The following is a 24,124-nucleotide window of genomic DNA, read 5'->3' on the forward strand; positions in this document are numbered from 1 at the left end:
GCTTACTGTGCTTGAAATTTGCATGTAAAGTCTAATGAAAAGCAACACACATTCTTCAGACGCATTCAGATCTGCAAATGATAGTTTCTACTAAACATTTCGGAAAATAAAATTCATAATTGAACAAAGATGAAGAATACTCTAGTAAAAATAAATAGGTGTGGCTCAACGGTCTCCAGACCATCGATAGCCTAAATAAAGGGATTTCACTAAAAATTATCTTACATTTCAAATCTTTCTTTTCAACCATCTTTATTTTCTTATTTTATATCATTAGCTATAATCATTTTGCATACAATTTTCTTTAACTTTTATAGGATTTTTATAGAAAAGTTAAAGGAATAAATTTATGAGTACTACGATGTGAAGAAGACAACTTCTTGGATAATAAAAAGGTGCAAATGTAATCGTACACAGATAAACCTAAAAGACAAATACGATGCTAATTGTTTTCTAAACATTATTGAAATTTAATTTTTAATTTCAGCTATTTTAACGTGAATTTGGAAATTATTTTTAAACATCGTATTCTAATGATGCCAAGAAAAGATGAAAGGAGCAGAATGCAATTTTCTGCTATTTAAATAATATGAAACTGTCCCATCCTAAAAGAAGGGGAATAATGAAATAAAATAATATATTAATTATTACAAGTTAGTGAACCTTTTTTTCACGCATATAATTTGCCGATAGCATTGTGGAATAAGTGTAGATTTTAACTCTAGAATTTCCTTTTACTTGATAAATGAATGAATTTTCTACCTCACGTCTTTCAAACAGGGCATTTTCTTTAACTTAGAGGGGATATACATTTATCCAAACGCTGCCAAATATTTTAGTTCTTTTAAATAATGATGTTTTCCTTTCATGTGAAATTTCACTCGCTGGAATTAAGAATGGATGAGACCTAATTAGAAAAATCTGTTGTAGCCAGTACATGACCTCCAATTCCATATGGAGACATGCCAGCAGCACGAAATTTAAGTAAATTATCATTTCCGGTTGATAGTTTGTAAGTCAAATCGAATTTTTTTATGTCCCAATGTTAATTACAAACGCTATTTTTTTTTTTTTTTTTTATTATACTACTCTCCCATACAATCGACACTGATAATTAAACGTGCTCTTGTAGACTAGAGTTGAACGATCCTATCTTGAGAGCAACTGATTGCAGAAATGAAAGTGGTGGCTCTTTTACAGTTCACGGAGAGCTCTTGCAGGAATAGAGAGGTGTGGTATAAAGTGTTTATTTCTGTGTCGGATATGGAAGAACAGATATAGTAAATGCGCTCCTACTTTCCCACTTCGGATCTCAACACCAATTCAAATTTCCGTTAATTACCGGTAGTTTGGTGATAACTAAAATCTGAACTTTTTCTGATCTTGCAAGGTTTATGTTAATTTTATTAACAGTTAAATTTTGAGTTAAACTTCCTTCTCTATCGATTCTTACTTCAACTTACCATTTCCGGCCAGAAAGTAGTTTTAGAATCACGTCTGAATATTATGGCTCTACTTGCAGCCAGAATATCTGGTATCTCTCTCACTAAGACTGTCGAACTTCGCGGTTATATACAGCTCTTCCTCATTAGTATTCAGACGCGATTCTAAAACTACGTTCTGGCTGGAAGTGGTAAGTTGAAGTAAGAATCTATAGGAAAGGAAGTTTAACTCAAAATTTAACTTTTAATAAAATTAACATAATCCTTACAATCTTATTACTCAGTTTCTCAGTTATATTTACACCCACTATTTTGGAATGGTTCCTTTCTTTCTGTGATTCAAATAGTTCTTTCTTTCCCTTTTTAAGCCTGAAAGCCGACTGTAGCACTTTTTTCGATAGAAGTTTAATTTTAGATTTTAGCATTTTTGCGCTACAAACAGTTTTGATTTCGATAGGTTTCCTTATTCCCAAAGACATGAGTTTCCCAATGATCAGTATAATAGCTGAATGTCGATATTATTCGCAGTTAACTTCAGAAAGAGATTATTAACATTACTGAAAAGGAAGAATGTATTTGAGGTAACAGCAAATGGAGGTATAATTATGAAAGATAACAACCGAAAAGGAAAGTGCGATAGATGATCATTTTGAGAAACTCTGAAAATAATTCCTAAATGCGAGTACTATTATGCTATTGTACTGAAGTAACCTGAAAGAGATTATTGTCACATTTTTATTGGAATCTAATTCATAGTTTGATCTGCATCAATAAATCTTTTACTAAAAAATTAATTCACGGTCCAAGTAAGGTGGGACCGGAAAGCACCCACCTCTTGATGAAAATCGCAACAGGCGAAAATTAGTGGATCATACATGTCCTTAGACGAAAATACTGAGACATCAGTTTGCAAAGAAAATATTTTTTGTATAATGCTCTGAACCTAACACTCTTCATTTGAAACATTAATATTTTCTATGTTACGAGCTGGAGATGAATTCCTTAAGAGCACTAGAGCGTGAGTAATTAATCAGGACTTCTGAAGTATTCTCTTTTTGTCCCCCATTTCTTCATGCCTAGAATGGTCTTCAGGCTTTAATAGAGACTTTCTTTTGAGAGACCTTTTTTTTACTTAACTATGATAACTAAAACTAGAACATTCCTTAAAGTATTTCTTTATCTCTTATGATTTTAAACTTATTTTGTCAAATATAAAATTCTTTTATTAACAGTCAAAGTAAATTTAACGAAAATGAGGAAATAATCTTTTGATTGTTATTTCATACATGTATAAGGTATTTCTCCCGCCTTCCTAGCGTGCCTTCGTGGTGTAGTGGTTCTGCACGATGGGCCGGTATTCCAGAGGTCCATGGTTCGATTCCCGGCGAAGGCGATTGCTCATTTTTCATCTTGCCTGCTTCCAAAAAATACCTAATCTCTCTACACATGAATAAATTAAAGCACGTTCATTGCAACGAAAAATAAGTATACTATCAGTACAAGAAGTTCTTCCTCTTCATGTGGATAATAATAGTATTAGAAGTTCCTTAAAATGTATTGATGTAAATGGCCATTTTTCGTTAATTATTAAAAGAACATTTTCCAATCTTAAATTTTTACAATTTAGTCAATTCAATTTCTCTTTGGTATGAGAATTGACTTTGGAGATCAACGAAACAGGAAATAAGTAATAAAACAAACCTATTAAAGCTTTCTAAGCAAAATGTATCTTTAAAAAAAGTTACAGAAAATGCTTTTCATAATACTTTTTTTTTCCATTTTGTTACTTTTCTATTTTCTTACAGACACATTAATGAACGATCGATTTATTCTTCAAAACATGTAACGAATATGATTATGTTGAAGAACAGGCGACTAGGAATTGAAATACATGTTAAAAATTACAGAAAAAGATCCAGTTAAGAATGAAGTTGATATAGCATATACGAGTTAATGAATGATTTAATCATCTTTTTCTTCCACTTTTCTAACTTTAAAAAAAAAAAAAAAAAAAAAAAAAAGCCATTTATAGAGCTGAAATGAAGCGAAAATTACGGAAGAAAATGCCGAAGATTTTAAGGAAATAAAAGGTAAAAAAATTAAACGAAAAGGGTTTTAGTTGGGGGGGGGGGAAGAAAGAGAGGAAAAGCACGCAGAAACTAAAAGAAATTCATCACACTCAAACATCTTTCATAGAAAGAGACAAAGAAAAACACAGGGATTACCGCTTAGTCCAATATGGCGAACTTTAAGTACCCAAAGTTTTGGAGAAGCTTTACAGTTGCGTGACACAGTACGGAAGAGAACGTTTTCTTTCTTGTTTTCTACAGCCCCCTTCCCCCATCTCATTCTTTTCAACGAGAGCGAGTTACAGCTATTTTCGAGGGACTGGGTAAGAAATGTTTAAGGAACCTCTGTTTCTTGATAGTCTCGCATTATGGGTTTTTAAAGTAAATTTTTTCCTCTTTCTCATTTGAGAGAAGCAAGTATGATTATTTTGAAGTATTCTAATGGAGCTATTTAAGACTATTAAAATACTCCTTTTGCATTAAAATTGCTTCGTTGAAAGCTATACAGCAATTTTAGGTCCAATAATTCGTCCATTAACACTAGCAGTGTGATTTAATTTTAGAGGAAATGTTCTGCTTTAAGAGGATTATCAGTGGTTCTTAAGAGACTATATTAACACGGTAATTCTAAAGAATGTATATGCAAGGGGAAACGGGTAGAAATAATAAAATATTGCTACATTTTTTAATAAGCAAATTTGGTAGAAAACTGCTATTTAAAATTAAACGAAGGAAAAAATGCAAAAACTTAAAGAAATTCAGTTTTTGAGAGTTTTCTTCAAAATTAAATCAAGTGGTAATATACCAAATTAATACAATAACTTTAATAATAAAAAACACCTCAAGATTTCACTCACTCTATCCTTTGTTTTTTCCGTATAAAAGATGATGATTGCATAAGAGGTATTTAACTCTATAGTCGTTTAATAAAAGTTGAAACATTTAACATGTATGCTTCCAATCGAGCCATATCTATACCAAAATTAGAAGTGATTTATCATGAGTATTTTAAATCGAATGTAAAGCCATTTCAGAGGGGCGGTAGGGAAGAAAAAAGCAAAGGTGATTTTTTAGCTTTTTAAATTTGATCATTACGTACTTGCATATTTTCTCATAATTTCTATTCGTTTTACAATATAAGAGCTGAAATTCATTATGAAGGAACTTTTCATATAGATGAAGGAACTTTTCATGTTATCCTGAAATTTTTCTCGAATATCCCACATAAAATGAGAGCGATGATAAAATTCCCAAGAATACGTTGCAGACCTTCTGGAAAGTGCTGATGAATAGACCTGCTGTCTTAGATTGCTCTAAAAATAGACAAAATAACCGTTTCTCCGATCCCTGCTTATTCCCTTAGACTATTATTTTCGACTTCTTTTGCTATTTCCCCCCTCTTACTTGTTTTTACTGCTTAAGGGCAAGTGAGCAAGGTTATGTTTGGTATATCTACAGTCAGCAAGGTCACTCGTGAGAACAAGCGATTTGCTTTTTTACAGTAAATGTAAATTCTCAACAATGTCTAGTCTTCAAGTGAGAGAGGGGGGAAGTAATATTTATATATTTATGGTTGTTCTTTTTGGTCAAAAAAGGTTTTCAAAATGTTATTTTCCAATTTAATATAAAGAACACCATGATAAAATAGTTTTATTCCAACTATTGTAAGAATATCGGTGACGTATGCCTTTTTTTACTTGAAAAATCTGTGAAAATATATTCTTTGCTTTGCATGTGGTCATAACTAGAATAGAAAGTTACGCGTAATTACTATGATTTCAAGTTTATGTCAAAAGTCTTTGGACATGTACATAGCAATGATAAAGATGAAAAACCTCACACAGGCAACTTCTGTTCCTGTTTTCTGTTTTACTATTTGATTAAGAGCATTTCGTTTTCTTTTGAGAAACAATACTCTATGAATTTTATCTTAATCTGCTGCAATCAAATAAATATAATTTATAATAAATAAAATAAATATAATTTATAATAAAATAATCATATAATTTATATGGTAATATTCTAAGTTTATCTAATAATCAATTATTTGGAAAGAAAATTCCTGAAATTTGCTCTATGTAACTAAGCGAAATATACAAAATTATTTTTCTGCATTAATTCCAATGCAGCAATATTCTTTCAAGCGAAATATTTCTTTTACAAATAATTTCTTATATAAATAAGGCACTTATTAGTACAAAACTGTTAACACCGCAATCAATAAATGTTTGGAAGCGAGTGAATATTTCAATCATAACGAACTAACGAGAGTTATTTGTCTAAGAACCATCTCAGCTTTGATCGGTAGCAGAGAAGGGGATAGAATAGAAAGGTCTTTGATCTTGACTCTAATTTTTCAAGAGATTTTTGGGATTGTGTTCCCATTGCACAAAAAGCATCGCATTCACAAATGCCCAGATTTGTTGCTTAAGCATATACGGCTACTACTCTGATGTATTAGGAGACTCGAACTCGTTTCCACGTCGTAATAAGCAGTTTTCACTAAACCTCCAAGTCGGCTTGAGGGGGTGGGGATTTTCAAATGAAGTTCGAGATTAAACCATTATCAGATTATGGTATTTAGTAGTTTAAGTACACCATGCTTTAGCTTAAAAGACCGCAGTTCAAACTAATTACTTGAATTTTCCAAGTCTTATCCTTTATTTAAAGCAATTTTGAAAGGGGAAGGAGAAGAAAACTGTTTCTTAGATTAATCAACCACTCTTAGGCACTAAACTATGAAACTCTCTTTAAAAGGAAAATGAGGTGAAGCAAAAGTAGGGCGAGAAGTTTCAATCAGCGTATCATGGTCAAAGACTTTCCGTTAAGACATAGTATTTTAATTTAGGTGCCCTAGCTTCTTCTAGCCAGCGAAATTTAACATAATTTCCAGTCACAATGCCTAATTTTCTTTGTAACCGTACTGTCTCTTTCAACACGACAACAAAATTCAAGATCATTAATAAATGTACTGCTGGAGGGGGGGGGAGAATGTAAGCATCAATTTAATAAACTCTCATTTATAACAAATAGAACTTAAAATATATGATTCAGTTTGCAAGGTGAAAAGAGCCCTAAACGTGGAGTCTCACACGGTAGATTTACTTTCAAAAATAAATTAAACATCTTATTTCCAGAAATCAGATATCAGGGCACTGCAGGACATGGCCGACTAGGGCTGTTGCACCACTAAATTTTTGTTTAGTTTTTATTTCCTAAAAAAGCCTCTGTTATTATCCTTGATGAAAATTAGACCAGTAACATTTTAATATAATAGTAGTTAATCAATTTCAATTCCAGATTTCCATATATTCTACTATACTATACAGTCAAATTTCCCTTCCTAGGGATTCAATTATTCCAAGGAATTTATTAGATTAGATGTTTTTCGATACAGATATTACAAAGGATAATTTCTTGATCCAGACCTTTACTACTACATATTATTCTAATCTTATATTACGCAGAAAGGAAGCAATTGCTTTCATACAGAGATTTTTCCAAATCAAATAAATGTTTAAGACTAAATTTAAGAATTAAAAAAAAGGAACTAGTTTCATTTAAACTTTTAAATTTGCAATTAAGTTTTTGGACGAAAAGTAAATATTGAGTTGTTATAAATGAGACAGTTACCACAAAAACTGCCATTAAACTTCAAAGCGAGAATATATACATATGTAAAAGTTTTCAGCAGAAATTAACTATAAATTATAGATACAATCTATATATGATTATCTAAGAAACGAAATGTAGATACTAATGTAATGGGAGATTATATATATATACATTGATAAAATAATATATGTATCAAAGTGATAAAAAAAGAAATATAGAAAGTACTTCTAAAGCTTGCATTAAGTTGCTATGATTAATAATATATTAGAAGCCAAACATAGTTAAAAGATTAATATTAAATAATGAGGAAGACTCTATGATTTAACATTAACTTTATTAGTTTATTACATTTGGCAATTAATATGTATATAAATGTGCATATGCAGATCCGCACGCGTATGTGCGTAAAAAAAAGGGACATGAATTTATAGATGTATGCACATTAAAGAACAAGTTACAAGAACATTAAAACATTTATTTAAGTGAAAATTCATAATACTAATAATAATAATAATAATAATAATAATAATGAAAAGTTTTCAAAATAAGGGAAGAAATTATGGCTTAAGAAGTTTCCGCTTAAACGCATTCAGCTTGGTAAAAATGCACACCCTTCTGGCAAATGCTTCCCCAAAACTTATTTTTCTGTTTTTTTCTTTCTCCCTTCTGATAAGTCGTTACCTTATTTTAGTTTAATAGCTGTATATGTTTATCATAGTTTAACATAAATTTCGTAGCTCAGACATAACAAATAATATTACGAAAATCTGTAACTCCATACTTATCTTGTACTTAGATAAAAGCTGGAGATAAAAATGCAAGAGAAAAATAGCTGAAAATGCAGAGCATGCGAATAATTATTGTCATTTTTGTAGATAATCGCAGAGACAGTGACAAGAACTGCGATTGGTTCATAAATGTTTTGGTGCCCAAGATGAATGGTTCTTTGGTTGGCCTGTTATAACAGGGGACAACCCTGCCCCAAGGAAAATGCCGTCCTCAGGCAGGCGATATAAAGTAAAATAATACTGCTGCATCTTTCTTTTACTCTTAGGATATTTTATTTTCAACAGGCTTGAGGAGGATTTCTCTACTACAGTTAAACTTCCGTTACAAGAAATTAAGATTTTCAAAACTACGAAACGTTCCATTCTAAAAACATCAATTCGGTTGTACTTTGAATTAATTCAGTTAAATAAAATCTGAAACTACAGCGGAAGTGTAAGACGACTTTATAATTTAATAAGAATATTTTAGCTCATTTTTCGGAGGGGGGTCGGAGTTTGGCATTAAATTTTGTGAAATAGCTTGCAAAAATCAATTTAAAAATCATATCCCGAAAAAAGTTATTTCTGTTAAAGGTTTTCGCTATGATTTCACGTTAATTTAGCAATTAAGAGTATTCATTAAATTGTTTATAATATCCAGTTATGCGGGGAAAAGTGTTCTTGAAAATAAAGTCATTCAGAAATTATTGTAAGTGCGGTACCATTTGCGCGATACTTTTAATTTTTCCTTTGCTGAGTGCTCCCTTACTAGTATAAGATAGTTAAGATATATTTACTGCATTAAACAGCAAGTTAAATGGCTGCACTTTCTAAAAAGGCTGCACAAAAAGAATCTTTTTAGAAAGAGTATTTGTTCATATTTAACTATAAATTTACATATGAAGCATCATAGCATGGTATTACAGTGACAAAAACACACATGTCTATCAATTATTATTCGCAGAAAATTAAGTTACGAAAACTGTTCCAATTTTCCATCCCGTAGAACGCTCCTGAATTTAGTATGGCCATAAGAACTCATAAGTATTCTGTTTTATTATGATTATTATACCAAGAATTCCTTAAAATAATTTGGAATTTATAAAGACGTTTCAGATAAATATATATAGAGAGAGACAGAGCGTTTTTAGTTTTTAATAATATCTAGAGTTGTAGGGTATTATATTTATTTTTGAATAACCAATTTAGTTTGAGTTGTACTCTCTTTCCTATAAGGCTTCATTCCCCTAACTGTCAATGCCAGAATATTTAAATTTGGTAGCGCACGTGAAGTAATGCAAATTCTACCTTTTGATGAGAAAAGGTTTAAATACTAAGGTTTCTAGAAGGGAAAGTTAGAGAGTGTAGGCAAGCGATGTACTTTTGTAGCGTGAGCTTCTGTTTCTGCATATATTGCTCGTTAACGTGACGTAACAGCTTTTACTTTGCTGCCACTAGATTTCGAAGCGGTTTTGAGATAACATGATTATCTGAGACCTGTAGAGTAATTCAACTGCTTGTTATTATCTTCAAATTCTTAGTTTAGTTCTTGTTATTTGAGTTACCGCTCGAGCGAGGTGTAGTTTGTTAGCTTCAAGTCGACGCATTGTGAGTTTTAAAGAGTTTATAATAAAGGGTTCTTTTTTACCCTTCTGTGCCGTTCCTACACGTACTTCAGTTGTCTCATCAGAAGATAAACAAGTAGATATTACAAGGTAATGGAATTATAATTCGAAAAATAAATTAAATATCTTAAATCATAACGAATAGGAACACTATAAATATATCTCATATGATAAATGGCATGGCAGGGTAGCAAATGTAACCTAATATAAACGATTCAAAATTGCGGACTTCGATTTATGCAATTCTCAATAGTCAATAGGGCTCTTTAACATAAAAATGGCAATAGCTGATATACATTGAATGCTCGCGTTTGTGAGTTTATAGAGAACAGAATGAGTTAAATCAAAAGGTATCCAAAAATAAGCTGTTAAACAAGTTCTAGAGAAATATGCTAAAGGCTGCATCACAAGAGCATGAAAGTAATGCTTTCATTTCAAACAAATTTATTTGTTGATTTGTGTTTAAAATATATTTGCTTTTTAGAAAAGTTATTTGGTGATATGATTCACTTACTGTTGTGAAGTATTAGTTAACGACAGTTATTTCCCATTGAAGACGGTTTGATATTAATATATTAATCAATTAACCAGTTTTCTGTTCATATAAGCTTATGATTTTATTTTCTAGGTTAAAAAAATCGCTATGTTTGGGAATGAAACCTTCATTGGCATTCAACTAACTACGCAATAAGTGAAGAAGATAATAATTTTTTCAAGCTCTCAAGAATCATAAGAAACATGTACTTTGAATTCAAAACAGCAGCTGTCGCAGGAGTGCTGTTCGGTATGTGTAGTAATCAGAAAGTGAAATATAAATGATGCGTTTAATGGAGTAGAAAAGAGTTTTATAATTAACTTGAATTTTCATCAGACGGTGTTCAGGAGTAATTAACTTTTCATCTAGTTACTTTGCATTGACAATCTGGTTACTCATAATGTTATTGTAATATGTTCAAAGAACAAGAAAAGAAAATGAAGGGCAGCCTTTTTTGAATTACATCAGTACTCTTGAGCAACGGGAAAATGATCAATCATCTCACTGATACATTCCCGCACTCTGTAGCTCTGAAATGAACCTAGCAACTACCCAGAACAAATGTAATTCATCTTTTAAGCTATTCATCTATCTTATACCGTCCTCTGCGGCACCCAGTCATTAGAAGACGAAGGGAGAAGGGGGGAGGACAGAGTAACGCCCTTCGTGTACCACGTGACCTGTCAGAATTCTGGCCAATGAGAACTCACAAGTTTTGGCGCATTTTCATGTCAGGGAAAAATCAAATGATGTGTAGGGATTTCTTTCCTAGGTCATCGGTTCAAGGGTGTAACGTGTTACTTGAAGGTGGCCTATCACTCCCGGTACTTCTAAATACGTGTAATCGTTAACCACAGTCGCTGTTCTTCTATATCATTCTGAAATCACACGACAATCGCGCAATTACTATAGAGCTTGGGTTAAATAGAGCATAAGATCAAAATGAAGTAAAGGTGGGCCACTCACAAAACTTTAGGTTGAGGTTTAATGTTTTGACAGAATGAAACATTTACATCAAATTTATTAAAGGGAAGAATGAATAAGCTTTCGAGAGATTTATTTATGCTTTTGATGCCTGCTAACCTTCCACGAACGTGTGACTAAATTGGTTACACGCACATAAATCAAATGTATGCAATGGGAAAATGAAAATTCAGACTACTACATTTCTTTGCATTGAAAATTAATAAAAGAATAAAATGATTAACAGATTTTCAAAAGATTTTAAAACTTACTTCGTGACATTATCTTCGAGGCACTGGCATTTCCATTATCATCAACGATGCATTCCCATGTCTAACAACGAGTAGCAGTTCTAAATGCCGTCGATACTAAACGATTTCTTCCTGTTAAGATATGTATAGAGAGAGCTAGATAGATAAATATAGATAGATTGCTAAATATATAGTTAGATAAACATAGATAGATAGATATAAATATTAGTAAATTGTTGAGTCATTTGGTTTGCTGGAGTAGGAAAAATAGGCAATATCCTCACCGAGATTCGAACTCCGGACTTCCCTATTTGGGGGCCAGTCAGTTATGCTTCCAGTCGTTCTTTATGTGGGGGAGAATGTAATGTATTTTCTCCCTTCTTAGTGTGTGCTTTCGTGATATAATTAGCTATTTCCAAATAAGTACGAAGTCAAGGGGATACTTAGTGGTGGAATAAAAAGGGAAAAAAATAAGTTCTCCCTCACTTAAAGTGCGCCTGGGCAGGAAGGTACCTAGTCGCCAAATCGAGGTGGTGATGAGTAATAGCTCACCATATTTTAATTCTGGCGTGGCTGTGCAGCAGTTAGAATTCTTCACAGCCCGATAACCGAAGAAATCCGCGACGCTTTTGCGAGTCTCTCCATTGCCAGTCGGACGTACTTCCAACTACATACGAAACCACGCAGTAAGAAGAATGAAAATACTTTAAAATATTCGCATATTATTAAGCTAGAGAACTAACTAAAAGCAATATCCAATAACAATAATTACCTTTCTATGGCTACAAATGATTTTATTTATGCATTTAATTTTTTTTTTTTTTTTTTTTTTTTTTTCCCTAATGGTCCTAATGGTCTATGAAAGAGTTGAAGAGCATAACACGGCCAATCACACTTCACTTCACAATTTTAAAGCATTAGATATTTCACGGATTTTTAGTTTCAGCTAAGTATAAATTCAAATAATTAGCTTTAGACATCTCATAGCAATTTTACTCGTATTTCTTGTTAATTAACATTTTTAGCATTGAATGAATTTTAGAATGCTGCTGAAATAAAATGCATTCGGTTTCCCCATTGCACACAGATATATGATTTGCGCTGGGAGGAAGAAAATGAAATAAATGATGCATTTGATTTGGTAGAGAAATTTGAAGAAATAATCCTTTAAGTGATGGCAAGCACATCCAAGATTTTTCCGAATCAAGATTTAAACCGTTTTATTTAAATTTCTTGTTTATTTGGTCATTTTACGAAAAATTAAATTAATAGTTGGTTACACCAATGAAATTTATGCGCAGTTCAGTTCTTAATAAAATTTACTGTATTTAAAAATATATAAAATGCCTGCTAACTTATCCCTGTTAAATTCGTAAAACAGAAATTATATGGCAAATGTCATTTCACAAACGAATTAGAGGAAGAGGGGAAGCCAGTATTTTCACATATATCGACTGCTTACATAAGTTCGCATTTATCACTCTATAAACTACAGTAGTTATCGAAGAACACATGAAGAAATAATCCTGTTTCTTTATTGACTATCGTTTAGTGAATGGTGCGTCTTCCCCCCCACCCCAAGGAAAGAACATATTTTGCATAAATATTATCTTACGATTATTAATAACAATTGTGTAATATGCTGTTCATAGCTTCATAATATTTCATGCCTTTCAAGCTCAAAATTTAACCGCTCAGTTTTGAAAACTGCTATCGTTTAAGTTTCATATGTTTGTGATACAAAGATAGTTAAGAAGAAATAATTTCATTATATTTTCTCTATTCATCAAAATCATTCCCTAGGATAAGCAAAGTTCAGAAAAGTTAACTTTTTTAATTCCTTTAACTCCTTCTGTCAAAATACAATTTTTAAAGTCGTTTTAAGTAATTTTGTTTTTGCAATTAAAGTGTTTTTCATTATTATTCTTTTAAGATATATGTAGATATTGTTAAATATAAAATTTATAAGAAGCTTATAAAATTAATACTGAAGTAAAATATTAGGTAAATGAAAAATCTTCAAAGTGTGTTCTTTTAATTATAAATATCCCAACTTAACTAGAGATATCCAATTTCAATTGAGAGAGTGTAAAAACACAACTCTGAATTCTCTCAAACACAATAATACATGCTCCAACTTAGTATTATTTATTATAAACTTTCAACTTAACACAAAACACATTTGAGTGCTGGAGAGTTGGAATATCTATAACAAATATTAAAAAAACGTTCTTATACTATTACAACCGTTTTTTATACTCCCTTTTTCATTTTATACATTTTATGCTTCAGCCGTAGATTAAAAAGAATAAATAAATAAAACTTTATACTATAAAGCGATGCTTGTTAAAGTTATTGTTAAGGTTTGAGCTAATGATATACTGATCATTGATCATTAATTTCCCACATATCATAACTTTTTCAAAATTAATTCACGCAATGCGCCGTATTATAATCGAAATTAATACTAAGTTTGTTTCTGATTTTCAAAATGCTAAACAAACAAATTCGAAATCCTAAATATTAGCCAATAACAATCTTCAGATTTCTCTAGCGCATTTCTACAAAATTACACTTGTACTCTTTTCTCGATTAGCTCCCAGAGAGGAGAATGTTTGGGAAACAGACGATACACATTTGAATATCCATTTTATTCGAAACCGTTTTTATTGTTAGAGCGTTTCTCAATTCACAGAACGTTATATTTTCATTATTTGTGCCTCAATATCTTTACTTTTATAAATGAAAAAATTTAAACAACCCAGTACTAAGGAGTAAATTTGTACAATAAATTACTGTTAGAAAGTTAAAATTTTGCTGTTTGTAATTAGATTTTGTTAATAGTAGAATGCTTAATGCATGCGTTGCACGCCAAAATCTATTTGCAACGTTTAACAATGAAACATGCGGCTAACATAACTCGCAAAGCGTAGAACTTCGTTAAACAGTTTTAGTAAAGGGGCTTTGGCATGACGCCAGTAATTTTCCTTTCCACATAACTGGTCTCACGATTTGAATAAAGGGAAGATGGATCAGGAAAACCCGAACTTGAGAGGGAAAATTAACCAGAAAGACGTTCACTACCTATTAATATTCGTTTCCTCTCTTCGCCGATAAGCGCCTTCAAACTTTACCGCATGCGGAGTCTTACAGATAATGTTGATAAACTTCGCAAGTGCTGATACTGTGCAAAAGCTCGCTTCTTGAATTTTGAAATGAGTTAAAGTTTCAAAGCAGAAATTTTGCATTTTGGTAACTGAATTTAATTAACTCAAAGAGAATACCAGTAAAGTTTTGGAATTCGAACTATGTGAAACAAAATGAATAAAAAATACTAAAATGAAACTTTAAATTTGAATCCGGGAAGATGAAAGTTAATAAAATTTTAGATCTTAAGGAAAATTTGTTAAATATATTTTCAGCAGTAAACTGAAAATTACTCTATCCTACCTCAGCTACAATGTACAGTAAACATCATACCTACCGGTGACATAACAATTATAACAAAATTCAGGAACTTGTATAAAATAGGTAACTCCATTCGGCATAATAAAAAAGTCATGTCAAGATATCAAAAGAAAAGCACTTGGCAAGCATAAATTTTCGACAGATTTTATCAAAAGCAAGAACGGAAGATATTTACTCTGCTAATTCAGTACGTATTAATTATGGCTTGGTTGATGATGGGCTCTCAGGGTCGAGGAAAGGATATTTGAATTTTTAATCTGCAAAATTGCCCAGTTTATACAACTTAAAAATTACGCCAAACAAAGGAGATCATCAGAACCATTCAATAAGACTTGCTCTATGCTAGCTAAATAATTTAAACTTAATCAATATTTTGTGATAAATTATGCACTGAACGTTAGTTGCGTATTAAATATTAACAACTTTTTGTTAAAATTTAATAGAGGTAAGTAGCGCTTTAACACTAGTATTAAGTATACTAGTATTAGTACTAGTATTAAGTACTTTAATAGAGGTTTAACTATTTTAATTTAGAACATGAGACAATTTTGATACGTAATACACGAGGGGAGAAAAATCCCCCCTCCCTCGTCAGTGATTGCCAATAAGAGATATTGTATACTTATGTGGTATCATTAGATACTGATTTGTTTGACACTAATGGGAAAAAAATAAAAGTATTTTTTATAAAATAAGCTTTTATTCAAACCCGTTAAAACAAATAATGTTCCATAAAGAGAAAAGTAGTTTATCATATAATTTAATGGAAACAAGAGATTACTTTGTTTGATATGAATGTGAAAAAGAATTTGTGATCATTTAGTGGATTAAGAACCAAATTCTTATTTTGTACAATTTTACACAACAGTTAGGAAAGCAGTTTAGGAAGCTTAAAAGATCAAATAATAAAATTTTGTTTTCTCACAGAAATTTATCGCAGACATGTTACTACATTCGTAACCACTGTAAATAAGTATTCAGATGTATTTAAAAATATTCTGAATGCATTTAAGTGACACAAATTTATTTAGCTGTGCTTGGGAATAAGAAATAAATACTATTATTTTCTTCAACCGCTTTAAGAAATTTTCAAAAGGGGGAGAAAAAAGTAGAATAGAAGAATTTTTGGTGCGTTAAGCGTGATCTCTGATCGCGTGAAATATCTTAAACGCATGCGAAGAATAATTTTTTTAAAGAAAATATGAGACTCTAGGACAAAAAGAAAAATAAATGGTGGATGGCAGCCTTCATTTTTCACTCCATTTTTACGCTCCGGGCATTTTTCAAAATGCATTTTTCTTTTTCGCTCTCCTTGTTCACTCGCATCCCGAAGATCTTGTTCTTTTGCAACATCTATTTCCATCTTTCCTAGATTTAAAAGTGGTAAGCGTCGCAAAGATGCAGCAAGATCAAAGTTCGACACAAACTTAGATGTTTCTCGTCATTTATTTCCCTCCTGCAGGGATTTGGTACCAATTTCAGAGATTTATTTCAAAGTAATAGAATAGAAATAGTTCTTTCCCCTTTCTATATGGAGCCTTAGATAAGACAGGACAAAAATCGAGGCAATAAGCGATTATGAATCATTTAAAAAATTACTATTAATGAACTAAAATCTGGTAACTATGCATTTTAATAGAAAACGTGTTGCGCCATAATATTATACCATTTGTGATTAACAAGTTCTCATCTAAAAATTTTTGAGAGCTGAGTCCAATTTAAAAAGACGGCTATTATAAATTCTCTCCCTCTCAATCTTCCATATGTAATCAGTTACTTTAAAAACTACTCATGAATGATAAGGAACCTAGCAGAATGAAGAATACCTGAAAAATATAAAATTTTCACAACAAAATTTGTGGTCAAACTCTTTTCAGTTACTATCCATACAAAGGCTTGTATACTTGGAGTACTATTATGGAAATAAGCCAATTATATTTGATGTTATCCTACTACTATTCTACATAAGTAATATTTTCATGCATAACTGCTATAGCATAATGATGTAAACAGTATTATAGTAGCAATGTTTTAAAAATGTTTGGAGCCTGACAGCAGCCGATCGGTAAACTCGCTGAATACTAGTACCTAGACCTGGTTTCAAATTCTGAAGAATGGGCGGACTGAGTTGGAGGTTTTGTGGATTTTCCCGAATTGTAACTTGAATATGTTATAGTTTCCCATAAAAATCTTCCACAAAGGCATTACTTCTCTTAGGTAAATAGCCCCCCCTCCCCGGGAGTGGACGTAGGAGAATTATGTGAAGCTACTAGGTAGTTTCGGCCACTGGGGTGTGCAAATTATGAACTTAGTGATTCTAAAGGTCCCTCAAAGATCACTTTTTGGTCGGCACAGTGGGCAAGTCCTAGGGCTCAAGGCTCTAGTAGCCCGGGATTGCACCCCGGATTTACTGGGTAATGTCCTTGTGCGACTGGTAGCCCGTGTGGTTGGTGGGTATCGATTCGACAACCAGTGACGCCCTGTTGTCTATATTACACCAGGTGTATTGGGGCCAATCCCCCCACCCCCAAGGTTCGAGGAGGGAGGTTGAACCTCTGGGCCTGGCTCGGCGGAGTTGCGGACTCACAGTGCCCTATATTGAGGTGGAACGGGGAATGCCCAATAAGTTTAAGCAAATAGCCCTAGCGTGTTTTGTAGTAATCCAATCATCGAAGCCAATCCAGAACGGTCCGAAGACACGAACCTCACCAGAGCTCTAAGAGATTATTTCAAAAGTGGAACTCAAAATTATTCTTAACGATAAAGACAAATGAAAAAATGACTTTTGTGTAGAAGGCTTGGAAATTATGAAGCTGATCTAAATGACAAGAAAGCAGCAAGCAATATAAAATACACAAAAAATAAATAAAGCAAGCAGACAAACAGATACTTGGTGTATGTGGGAAAAGAGGTAACCCTCAACATTATTTGTTTGACATTTTTTACGTTATTTTGCAAAGGCACAATTGCAATGTAAAGTAACAAGCAAATTTTGAACCAGATAATAATGTAACAATATTATGTATGCAATAATAAATCTATGTGATAGTATCTCAAAATAACAATAAAGCTACGGGACTAAACGATGGGATTCCAAAAGAGCTGCTAACAGTAACCAGGCCAGCGGTGAGGAATTTATCGAGTGTTTATTGTTTGCGGACTCCAGAGATCGTCTAGGATCCTGTGGGATGCTGGTGTTTCTAAATAGTTAGTACACGGGGACAATACTTAGTTCACTGTTTGGTAAATAACTGGTGTCGACTGATGAGACTTCTTGTACCTGTGTATGTACCTGTGCTTGAATTAGTAGGAGAAAGCAAATTTATAATCAATCGTAGTTAGTGCATCAATCGATTATGAAATTTCTAAATTTAGCTTTAAACTCATTTTTAAGTTGAAAAAAATCCAAAAAAGAGGTTATTTTGACAGGAAGCTACAGAATCTAAGAGCTGTATAGCAATTGATAAACCGTAGATAATTTTCAGAAAACATCATATTATTGCTTCATATATCGATGCTGCTCTCCTCTGACGTATTTTTCCTGCAGTGAAATAAGCATACTTTCAAAGTTCTTATTTTATTCTATACCAGGGGTTCTAAACCAGAGAGAAATTCCCTTCCCTGGAGGGAATTTCATAGTTTTAGGGGGGGATACGGTTAACCTTTTATTTAGCTGTAAGTATTTAGTTTTTCTTTATGAATATAAAAAACTACTTTTACTCAAGTTTTGGTATTTTCAATATTTTATATAGTTTTTGTTGTTTAATTTATAAAACACGTTATAAAATAATCTTAATCTAAATAAATATGCATGCATTTTTCGAGTTTTGGAAAAGCCTTGAGGCAGATGAATGATCTTCTAGCAATAGTGAAAGCAAAACAGGCTGGGGGACCACTTGTCTATACTGTCTAACTCTTCACTATCAATACATCTATGCCTTTCATTTTATACTCTTTATATCTATCTCAATGAATCAATACTTAGAAAAGATATAGGTGCAGCTTCTTCAGAAATTTTACTATTTTTAGCTGGCTCTATTTCCACTTGAGGCTCACTATCAGGTTAGGATTACTATTAACTGAATTGCATTTATTTTGTCATTACGGCAAAGCATGCAAGAGGGAAGAGGCACCTTTGTGAAGGACTAAGAGAGCAAAGAACGCGGCAAACAATGGATTACCAGCCTACGAGAAAAGAATCGTAAATTACTTTCTAAAGGATATTGACTTATAATTCAATGTGCAGCATATTATAAATAAAGAATTGATTTGAAGTCTTTTATTATCTTAATCAAACTTTTTGAGAGTTGATTATCTGAAAAACCTAACTCATTTACGCATGGTGATAAAAGAACAAAGTTCTTTTTCGGACATTGTACTTACAAAGTAGCTAATTAATAAAAGAGAAAACGAATAAGAAAAAGATGGAAATAAGATGTATGTTGTCTATGTGCAATTCAGAAATCAATAAATCTCTTTTTATATTTCCAGCTTCCTTTAGTGCTATTTCAGAATTCAAGTCAACAGAAATGATGCAAGGAATAATATTTACGGATTAAGTTGCAAGCTGAAAATTTCCTTACACGGCTTGTGATACATTTCTCTAGAATCCCTAATTTTGCCTTATTTAATACGACTTTATAAATTACAAAACGAACAGCTTTTACCTAAAATATTTCTTTCCAGTCTCATCTGTTGCATAAAAGCACAGGAGAAATGACAAACGTTAAAGCAGTTGATATAAAAGGAAGACAGATCTGCGTAGTTGATTAAATATTCGAAAATAAAAAAATTTGAATCGACGAGTATGTATCACGCAAGCGGCGTATATGTACAATAAAAGCTGACGAAACTGATACATATCGCAATGGAATCTACACAACCCCGAAAAATTACAGCTTAGAGACAATTTTGAAACATGATGTTATCATTTTAATCCTTTAAACATAGCTTTCACTAACAGCATTAAAACTAAAGCGAAAACATAAACGTAGGCTGAAGTACACTTGTAACAATTTTGCTGAAGGTAATCAAAATGATTCATTTCTTGGGTGGCTCCGGCCATTTTCCTAAAAGTTAAGAATATTCAATCAGACACATTTGTATAAATATAATTACAAGCAATCTATTTCACATGATTGCTCTGTATAGGTAAAACTAGTATAAGAAACCTTGTATTTCTATTTCAATATGAGGGTTACTTCTATTTTTATACAAAAGTTACATAAACATGACAAAAAAAAATCGCTCTAAGAAATAGAGTGATGATTTCGATGTTTTAAAGACACATGCAAATGTAATGTGTTAAAGAGCCAATTATTAATTAATAATTTCGCATTCTACATAATCAAATACAGAAAAAAATGTATCAAGATTTCTTTTAATTTCAAATTAGGCGGGAAAGTATTTAATACTTAAATGTCATTTCAGAACAGCAATCTTATATCGCTATGTTTTATATCTGTTTGAAGATTGCAATACTATTCATATACATGTGTTACAAGTATTAAAAATAGATTGCCTGATCCATACCAGAAATACCAAAATTCATAAATAAATAACCATGATTTAAGCTTCATTTGTAAATTACTCTCATTGGGCCACCAGCGACACAGCGGTAAAAGCCGCTAAACACTGGTAGATCGGTCCAGGGTTCGAGTCCCGGCGAACGGGCTGACTGCATGGGCGTTTTCTTGGTTTTACCCATGTTTAACGTGGGTACGAGCCAGTTTCCCTTAAAAAGATCTCCAGCGAGCATACCTCCCTTTCCGTGTAGTGCCTAAGGGCGGAACACGTAATAAGTAAAAAGTATGCCTATTATTTTAGAAATATATTAGGAACCCTATTACATCAGACTGGATTAAAATTTATAGAGCAAAGAAAAACAGGAAAATATCAAAATCGAAACAGATACCAAGTGTTTAAACACCAATAATTTAAAATAGTGATATTAATAGAGTTAATATAATAAATAAACAAAACATATTTTCTTATTTAAACTAAGAGATTTAATACGGAAATCACGGTAGAAATTCAATAGCAAAATTATAAAAGTCTTCTTGGTAAATGGAATCATGAAAAATTATATAACTGTTGGCCATTAAAATTGCTACAGTGGTGAGTGGTAGAGTGTAAATCTCTCGGCAACTCATAAACAGACATTATCAATAGGTGAGAAAGTTGAAGAACGTGCTGGCCAGCGCAACAGTCAAACAATCCTCTATATCGGAGAAGGTCAGGTCAGTACGGGCCACATGTGATCGTACATTAAATTGTTGAAAGATTGAAGACGTCGAATGTAGAGCTCAGCAACTTTCTTTAAAACGTCAGAAATAAAAAATGCACGGCGGCTGTCCACATAGCTGGTTATGTTAACGAAATATGACAGGAATGTGTACCCAGTGGCACCTTATACTACCACGTCAGGTCCTGGGCCCATATAACGATGACAAATGCAAGCAGACAGTGTTCATTCCCATTGGTTCCTCCACAAATGTTCATCCTGATACTATATACAGAGCCGGGATTCGTCTGAAAAGATCGCCTACTTTTGTGTCCACTACCATCGTTCGTTGCACCACTGTAGGCGCGCCTGTCTCTGCAGCATCAAGGGTAGCCGCAAAAATGGTCACCATGTTGACACTTTGTGGTACTGCAGACATCGTCGCACACTACGTGCGGACACTTTGTCGTACTACATACAAGCTAAGCCTCTGACTCAGGGTACATGCCGTGGCTGTCCGATCCCGCAAGGCAGAGAAGGCAACATGTCTCTCCGCTTGGGAGATGGTTGTATGGAGCCGCTGAGATTCTGCATGGCGGTCAATATGACTCTTTTGTACTCCTCAATTCCATATTCATGAGGTCCTGATCAACACGATAGCAATGTCTCGGAACGATAAACCACAGTCCCGACAGGCGCCGATCCTGACACAGTCCAAATACTAAACGTGCTGGTTGTAGTTTTCCCTATTACACAAAGCATAGCACAAACAACCAACGTTCAAGTGCGATTTCTAAATGAGAAACTCGCTGCAGAATCTTCCCTACTCATAATTATACTTCCGTGTGCATGAGCTGAAATGAGAGTCATTTGCATACGTCAGCATGTAATACCTTTCATGCAAATTTGACGTTTGTTACATGCCGCCTTCATGGTGTAGCAATTTTAATGGCTAGCAGTGTATTATAGAAGTTGGGGTAAAAAAAAGAGGAGGGGCAAAGCTCTAAACTCGTAGAGATTTATTGGGGCATATTAAATAACACAGAAAAAGCAAAAGAGCAGAATAAAAAGGGCGAGCTCATATGTTGATGTAACCTCCACTAAAAGCAACCTCCGAGAAGGGGGGAAAAGCTATTTACAGCAAAGAATTCATATTACAGCAAAGAACTTCAGGATTACCTGCCTGAAGTTTTAAGCTTTATTGGAAGAATTTCTAAAAGTCTATTTCTAAAAGAAATACAGACTTTCTAAAAGATTTCTGTTCATGTCACCTCTGACGAAAGGGATGTAATTCATAACCCGCCCTCCAACAGAACTCTGTTTTTCAGATCTGAGATGTTAGCAGTGCGGAATATCTTGTAACATACCTCTGCTAGTTCCGCATGATAATGATAAAACAGTATATTGAAAATGGTTGTCTACAGTAGGAATGGATGTTTTTAAAGTAGAGTTATGCACGTGCTTATTTTTTTTTTCTACGTTTATCCTCTAAGTAAATACTTACAATAGTTTAGGTTATCAAACTGCATATTCCATTTAAATCGATAGTTTAATTACTAATCCGATATTTATATTTATTAGGGTCCAACAAAATCTTTCCATTAAACATTAATATGAATAACCAATTAACAATTAATAAGTCATCAAAGAATAAAAAATCGTGTATTCTATGAAACATTGGAGGAAGATCAAATACTACAATCAGTTAAAAATTATCAGTTTTATTTAAAAAATTTTTAAAGTAAAACTTCGAGAGCCAGAGAGTAAACCATTCATCTTTTCTCTAAAGCATATGAGTGATTATTTTTAGCTTTAATTGAAAAACGTGTTTGTTTTCAGGCAACTGCGAGTTATTCTTTCTCTAAGCAAAAAGCTTTTATGAAGTTCCATTTTTAACACCCGAATTGAATGTGAGTTTTTAAAGATAATACGAATAAATGATTTTTCAAATGTAAAAACTTAAACTGTGTTACAGACCATATATAAATCAAAAAGTTTCTCAAACACTTCGAGGATCCTAAGTTTAGGAACTCTGAGGCATCCTTCTACTTTGAGGCTCAACAACGACCGAGCGGTAAAATAGCTGAACACTGGTAGTTCTAACCTGGCTTCGATTCCAGGCGAACGGGCTGGTTGCATAGGCGTTTTTGCGGTTTTCCCCATATGTAACTTGTATATAAGCCTGTTTCCTTTAGGCATTTCTCCATGAAAGCATCCTTTCCTTTAGGCAGATAGCCTAGTGTGTTTTTTTATAATCAGCTAAACCAAACTTTGATTCCATCGACTCCGTTTATTATCTTTGAAAAACCATTATCGGCGATGCACCTGCAACCACTTCAACATTCCTAAGTATAATATCTCTTCAAAAGATTCTCCGAATGCATCTGTCTAGGTTTATACGGAGAAAACATGCCTGGTTCTAAATAGCGAAATGTTTCGAGTAGTTAGGAATAGTGTTTACACTAGTAAGAAGTTTCTTGTGTTTAGGATTAACAGCATTCTTAACGGTAGTCCTTACACGTACTTTGAGCACATCAACGTCATGTGAACAATTTATTTTATTAAACATTTCTTCATCTTCATTCAGTTTACTTTATCTGGCATAAATTTGTTTTCCTTTTTTAGCCTCATCAGAGGCCGAGAGTTTAGGACCTCTGAATACTAGTAGTTTAAGCCAGGTTCAAACACAGGAAAGCGGACTAGCTACAGTGTTGGTTTTAGTGGCTTTTCCCGTGAATATATGCCATTTTATCTTAGAATGTCTTCCAGGAAGACATGAGCCCACCAGCGGCCGAGCGGTAAAGTCGCTGAACACTGGTAGTTCGGTCCGAGGTTCGAATCCCCCGAACGGGCTGGCTGCATGGGTGTTTTCGTGGTTTTCCCCATGTGTAACGTGTATACGAGCCAGTTTCCCTTAGAAAGTCCTCCACGAGGGCATTTCTCCCCTTAGGCAGATAGTCCTAATGTGCTTTGCTATAATTAAATACACACACACACTCCTCCACGAAGACATCTCCCTGTAAGCAAATTTGGCAAGCGGAGTAACGCTTGGCTTATCCTTAGGACGGAGGCCTTCTCATAGGGTTTATCTACCCTTTAGGCAGATAGCCTTCGAGTGCTTTGCCATAATCAAATAACCTAATCTAACCTTTCTCTCTCTCTCTCT

At 33.1% G+C, this 24,124-nt stretch overlaps 1 long non-coding RNA gene across 8 annotated transcripts in view; it reads right to left on the reverse strand.

The window, feature by feature from the left end:
* LOC118197458 (uncharacterized) overlaps positions 1–24,124 on the reverse strand; it is a 471,813-nt gene that overhangs the window by 279,888 nt on the left and 167,801 nt on the right. For 6 of the 8 annotated variants that reach the window (XR_015038564.1, XR_015038565.1, XR_015038562.1 and 3 more), the window contains one exon: positions 11,289–11,399. This is a non-coding gene — a long non-coding RNA (uncharacterized LOC118197458). Of the gene's footprint in view, positions 1–11,288; positions 11,424–24,124 lie in introns of all 8 variants that reach the window. The other 2 variants (XR_015038563.1, XR_015038567.1) reach the window with 1 other exon arrangement.

This window comes from Stegodyphus dumicola, chromosome X1 (assembly GCF_044657685.1).
Source record: "Stegodyphus dumicola isolate Sdum_Otavi_A_Nest chromosome X1, ASM4465768v1".
Classification (NCBI taxonomy): Eukaryota; Metazoa; Arthropoda; class Arachnida; order Araneae; family Eresidae; genus Stegodyphus; species Stegodyphus dumicola.